This window comes from Egretta garzetta, unplaced genomic scaffold (assembly GCF_000687185.1).
Source record: "Egretta garzetta isolate BGI_Z169 unplaced genomic scaffold, ASM68718v1 scaffold1283, whole genome shotgun sequence".
NCBI classification, from domain to species: domain Eukaryota; kingdom Metazoa; phylum Chordata; class Aves; order Pelecaniformes; family Ardeidae; genus Egretta; species Egretta garzetta.
The window spans coordinates 13082-19323 of NW_009259132.1; the positions used below are offsets into that span (position 1 = coordinate 13082).

The window sequence follows — 6242 nt, forward strand, 5'->3', positions numbered from 1 at the left end:
CGACTGCCGGGTGGCCCTAACCCAGAGCGGGGTGGCCATGTGCTGGGCACTCATCTCGAGTTTGTGGCTTGCAGGGGCCCAGCAAGTTCATGACAGCTGCTGACCGCGCCGTGCTCTCTAAAACGGACTTCGGATGCCGGGGGATGTCATGAGCCGCAGTGCGTGGTGCTGGCAGGAGGGCAGGCGAGTAATCGCCCGGGCTTGGCAAGCTGCCCCCGGCCAGCTGGGCTGCACTAACTGGGTCACTTGCAGGAGAGAACAGAGGGTCACAGCTCTGCGCCCTGGCTGCTGTTGGGCTGGTGAATCCTCTCCCCTTGTATGGGGACGGGCTGCTGTCACCGGAGCCAGCTCTGCCTGCAGACGTGAGGGTTTCCATCGTGTCAGGTCAGGAGCTGCTTTAAAGCTGCAAGGCAGGAACACGGGCGCAGCTTCAACGCTGGTGACTCTTCCATCTTCAATCTGCTCGTTAGACCGGAGATCCAGCTGAGCAGAGCCCTTTTGCCTGCGTCCTGGCGCCAGCCCTGATCCTGACGGAGCAGCCTCCTTGCCTGGGCTGGGTGATGGAGCCTGGCAAAGGGCTTCAGCCAAATGTCAGCCCCGCTGCAGAGCCCCTGCGCTCCCTCCCAGGTACCCACGGGGCAGCTTCTGCTGTGTGGCTCTGTCCCGGCGACCGGCCGTCCCACCAGCAGTGCCGGCAGCCTCTTCCCTTACCGCGACCAGGACTCCTGGGAGCAGAGGCCACCTTAAATGGATGCAGATCCTGGGGGCTGGGAGCCAGTGGCTGGAAAACTTTGACTACTTTTAAGCTTCTGGGTCGCTTTTTTTTTTTTCCCCCCTGGAAACTTTCCAGCGGCAGCAAGGCTGCTTCGGAAACCGTCCAGCCCCCCGGAGATGTTCTGTATTTACTCACAGCAGGGAAACAGAGACAACAAAGCGTGGTGCCCCAGAACACACACAGCGCAAACCAGTGAGAAGATCACTGGTGTCCCGGCTCCCATGCTGGGCTGTGACTGCTACAGAACAGCCCCTCTTGCATCCATATGTTGTTTTCTCTCCCTTTCCTCCCCTCCCCCTTGCTTTCTGGTTTTAATTCTATTTCTTTTGGCTCACAAAGCTGATGAAATTAGGAAAGATTATTAAAAACACCATTGCTCACGGAACAGGTTTCTTCTGAGCTATCCCAGCTGCAGAGCAGCTCTGGTATCTGTTGGCAACGCTTATATTGGGAATAATGAGAAAATGGGGTCTTTTTTTTTTTTTTCTTCCCTGAGAAGCAGGCAAAGCCTGATGCTGGAGACTCCCAGCACAGGCTAATTAAGTTTGATTTGTTTTGTTTGTTTGTTTTTAATTTTTTAAGGGATTCTGTCTGGTCTTCTGTATTCCCACAGAAGGGATGGGCTTCCCTAGTGAACTGGCACCAGATACTGGCTCGGAAGAGGGGCTGGCCGCACGGATCCGCTGCTAAGAGGAGGGCAGGCAGCGGAGTGGGCAGGCGCTGCCGGTGGCTGCTGTCCCCGGGGAGGAGCTGGACACCTTTGTGCTTGAACACAAGGCCCTGGGGCGGCCAATGCTCTTTGCCCAGTCCTTGCCTTTACTGACCACTGTACTCTGAATTTTTTCCAGGCGTATTTTTTTTTTTTCTTCCTGTGTTTAGTAGGTAGGTGCTGGCTGCGCTCCCGTCACCACATTGTTCTCACTGTTGTCATTTGTTGCTTGCCTTGGTCCAGGTTGGTTTGTCTCGGTGAGCTCTCGCTGCGGGGGCAGTCGGCCCTGTCGCCTGTTCTGCTCGGCGCAGCTGCGTGGGTCGAGGTTGGTCGCTGCCTCTTCCAAACCTTCGCCTCCTCGGGCTCTGGGTGGCTGGGGTTCCCAGGGAGTTTTGTAGCCAGCACATTGTTTACTTGGGTGAAACTGGCTTCCCTTGCCGTGCTGCTGTCTGCCTCCACGCTGGTCCTTGCTCGTGTTGCTCACACTTGTACTCGTCAGCTCCTGGGAGTGAGTCAGCGTCTCCCGACAGCCTGGCACACCGTTTGCATGGTGCAGGTGGAGGTGTCTGCTCCTGCCCCGGCACCCGCAGGCAACGGTGCCGGTAAGATCTCGTGGAAGATGCTGCTTTCCCAGAAAAGCTGTCTACAGCCTGGCCCTTTCCAGGTCGCCCTGGATCCTTGCCCAGGTGTGCTCGTAGTCTGAGACAGTGTTGACCGGCGAGCGCTGGCTGTGTGGGCGAGCAGGATGGTGGAAACGCAACCCTGCAAGCTCCAGATGAGTCAGGCCGCCCGTGCCGGCGGAGTGGAGAGCTCCTCCGGAGCTGGTAGGTGCTGCCTTGCTCCACAGACTGTGCCTGGAGCAGTCGACCAGGCAGAAGGCTTGGCTCAGCCGAGGTGTCTGGGATCCAGCGGCTTGAACATATTGTGGCAGAAAGGAGGGAACATGTGAACATGTGCGTTGGGGGCTCTGGAACAAATCCATGGGCTCCCATGCAGACACTTTTTTTTTTTTTTCCAAGGAGGAGGGGGACCTTTTTTAAGCTGTTAATTTTCCTTTTGTCAACAGAAAAAATATTCTCAGCAATTGAATTTTCCTCTGGGGGCAGGAACAGTCGGTTATCGTGCTGGAAGACGGCACAGCATTACCACGGAAATCTTTATCTGTATGGTTGCTGCTGACATGAGAGATGGGCAGATATGCTTTGGGTCGGAGCCCCAGCCTTGCTCCCTGGGATCCTGCGCTGCCGTTTGTAGGGCGGAGAAAGGTTTGTGCCAGACAACTGAATGAAGCCCCTTTTTGCCCAGGATTTGGAGCAAAACTGGAATGCATTGGGTGCGTAGGGATGAAAGTCCTGTGGCCAGAGTAGGGGGTGTGCACAGCAATGGTCTGCCTTAACTTCCAGGTGTCACATTTGCCTATATAAATGGCAGGTTCATGGGGAGGACGGAAGAGCAGTGCTCGTCAGGGCTGGAGATGAGATGCTGGCCCCTCCGTAGCAATCGGGAGCTGAGGGATCCGTTGGGATGTGACGGGCTTGGGGCTGTCCTGGGTGCAGCGCTGCTCTAACCAGCTGGGGAGTGAGTGGTTGCTTTCCTCTTTCCTCTCCTCTACTTCCCCGAGGGCGTATTAGGGACCTTTGTCTCCGCTGGTGGATGCTGAGGAGGCTTTGGGTAGGGGTAGGAATGTCAAAGTGCTTTTGACTTGTTAATTACCGATCCTCTCTGATACCATCAAGCCCTTGTTGCTATGTAGATCTCTTCTGTGTTGAGCAGTGGGCGCAGGCCTTCCAGGTCCCCAGGCCAGGAAGATGACAATCTACAAAGGCAAGGCAGGAGCGTGGTGACAAGGGGAGCGGAGGGAAGGGGTGGGAAGTGACTTATCCTGGCTTTTCTCTGTAGTGGGGGCTGATGCCCAGTTGTTCTGTCCCTGGCATCTCTGCGAGTTGTCCCAAGGCAGGCTGGTGGTGCTGGGGTCATCAAGAAGCTGTGCATGTTTGGAGAGGGCAGGACAGGGGAGCTCATTTGCCTCAATCAAGTGTAATCACAGGCGGTGTTGCTGTGTGCTGTGGAGGCAGTTTCCTGTTTGTCTGGGTTCCTGCTCAGCCTTCGTCCCTGTATCGTGTCTCGCCCGTGTTGCAGATGGTTCTGCTTCACCCTGGTCTCCGAGCACCTCTGCAAGCTCTTCCAGGAAAGGTGTTTGCTAAGCTCTGAGGAGCGCTGCGCAAGTAGGGCTTGCTGCTATTAGCTGTACGATTCCTTCTTTGGGGCCATCCTGCAGGTTGCTGAGCCCAGGGAAGAATGAGTGTATCCAGTATCCTGCGGGGCCAGGTCATTAATTCACCTCTGGATCTAGCAGGAGGGAGATTGGGTTGCCAGCTCCATCTCGAGCATTTGTAGACACTTCCAGCTCTCCCGTTTCTGCTTTGCGATAGCAGCAGGGCGCTCCTTGCTTTGCTGTGCTGGCAGAGCCCCACAGATGATCTCTGGCAGAAGGGGGAACACCTGGGTCGAGGAATGAGAAGAATTTGGAGGTGCTCAGACTTGTGCAGGTGCTGAAATTTTTCTGGAGGAAGTTCTGAAGTGGCCTCTGTTTGGCGGATACAAGGCTGGCTGTCGGCGCTTGTGTTTTGCCCTCCGCTTGGCTCTTTCCTGAGCGGATGCGAAGCCGTTCAGTGTCTTGCCCAGCTGTTTGTTGGAAGGATGAGGCTGGATTTGGAAGCTGGGAAGCGAAAGACAAAGCAAGCCAGGTTGCTAGGGAGTGTGGTTCTGGAGAAGCGGTGCCCGGTCTGGTTCCACTTGGATACCTGAGTGCCTGTGCGGGAGCAGGCGCTGCCTCCCGAGCGGAAGCGGGGGGCAGGCTGTTTGTGGAGCTGCTTGTGGATTCAGAGACATGTTAAGACACCAGGGCATGAGCCTGTGCCCGAGCACTGAGCAGCAGAGGTGGTCAGAGTGGTCCCAGCTGCAAAGCGAAGCCCCTCGGCCGTGGGGGACTAGCGAGCTGCCCTGTGGCTCAGCTGGCAGCCAGGAGCTGTTGTGCTGGGTCCTCCCCATCTGTGTTTGCCCTTCCAGGTGGTTTGAACCCAATGTAAATGTGTTGGAGGTGCTGAGACTTGTGGTGCGAGCGGCTCATAAAGGCATAGGAAGGAATTTGGGTTCTTTCCCAGTGGAGGAGAACAGCACCTCTCCAAAGGTGTGGGAAGGTTTAAGAGCAACCTATCTTGGAGATCCGTTCTCCCTGCAGCCGTTAATCTTATCTGAATTGCAAACTGGCACAGGGACTTTCCCCACCCCAGCCTCCGTCAGAGGAGTCTTTGTCTGTGCCTGCTCTGTGGGAGCAAAGAATCCATCTGCACGTGGAGCTGATTTATCGTCTGACTTTCACAGTGTCCAGGGATTGATTGAGGTCCCTCCCTGCTGCCCTTTGACTTGGGGAGGGTCCCGAGGGCCAACCATGAAGCGACTGCATTACCTCCAGCCTCCCTTTCTGTCTGTCCATCGCCTCCTCTCCTCCCTTGCTGCTCTCGCGGAGCAGACGCAGGGGTTTCCACAACCAGCTCTGCTTGCTGTGTCTGGCTAGAGCCAAAGCTCTTCCAGCTGCGAAGAGCTGGCTGGGGAGGTAACGTGGCGTTGTTACCAGCTCGGTACGGCTGGGTGGCCATGTCTGGCTGCGGAGCAGCAGCAGGGCAAGTCCCTACCTGCCCTCCGGAGCAGGTAGATGCTCCTGGTGTTTGCACAGCTGGAAGCGCTGCCATGCTGCAGCCTCCTCACCCCATGGCTGCTGGTTTCGGAGCCTCACGTGGCGTCCGCATGCCCTCGTGTACTTCCCGTCCCCTCTTGGCTCCTGCTTGTGTTTGGGGTGGGGACTCCTTTATCTGGAGCCAAGCGCAGTGTGAATCTGTATGGCCGTGGCGGTTTGTCACCGACTTTGATGTTGGTGAGAATGGGAGAGGAGCAGCTGGCTCTTTAGGGACAAGCTGCAGAGGAACTGGTAACTGCCGGTGTGCCAGGGCAGAGCTCAAGGTCGGCCTCTGGCTGATAGCACAAGAAGCTGGTGAACGGTGTTACCTGGGATTGCCATCCTCAGTGGGGAGGGACGGGGGCTTGGTGCCTGCGGGGCTGCTCTCGGCGCTGCACGCCCTCTGTGCTGGGAGCAGGAGCCCCGACAGCTCCGGTGAGCCGTGGGGACTCCTCGTCCCGGCGCTGGAGCACCCAGCCGGGGTCGCGCGCCGCTGGAGGTGGTGTTGGGCGTCCACTCGGCCGAGTGGGAAAGCTGCTGGGGATGGCAGCAGAGGACACCACCTACAGCAGGCAGCTGGGGTGCCAGGAGCCAGCAGGGCTGCTGTTCCCAGGGAAGGAGCTGGTTCCTCCACAGCTCATGCGGTGAGGCTGGGGGGGGTGTCTGGCTGCACCCAGGAACGGTCCCTGGCACGCATCCCACTGCTCAGCCCGTGGGACTGGGCTTGCTTGTTAGAGGCGCCCTGTGCTGTCCTCTCCTCTCTAAACCCAACAGAACTGTGCAAAACCAACCCAAACAACCAGCAAGTAGAAAAATTGCAGCAAAATTAGTAATAGCATGTGTGGGAGAGCAGCAGTGCCAGCAGCGCGTCGGAACGGAGGAGCAGATCAGCACACACACAGGGGGCTGAGACCGCTTCCCCCTGCTCCTCCACGCGGCGCTTGGCTGTGCCACGCTAGGAGGAGAGAGCGGAAATTTGGGCACCGGGACACTGTGAGGGCTGGGACCTGCTCTGCCCGGGC

The 6242-nt window shown here is 57.5% G+C and overlaps 1 protein-coding gene across 1 annotated transcript in view; it reads left to right on the forward strand.

The window, feature by feature from the left end:
• The window catches only part of LOC104123314 (E3 ubiquitin-protein ligase NRDP1), an 18372-nt gene that overhangs the window by 6778 nt on the left and 5352 nt on the right, over positions 1-6242 (forward strand). The window contains 1 exon segment of the mRNA XM_009635551.2: positions 4248-4254. The gene's annotated coding sequence lies outside the window, so the exon portion shown is untranslated.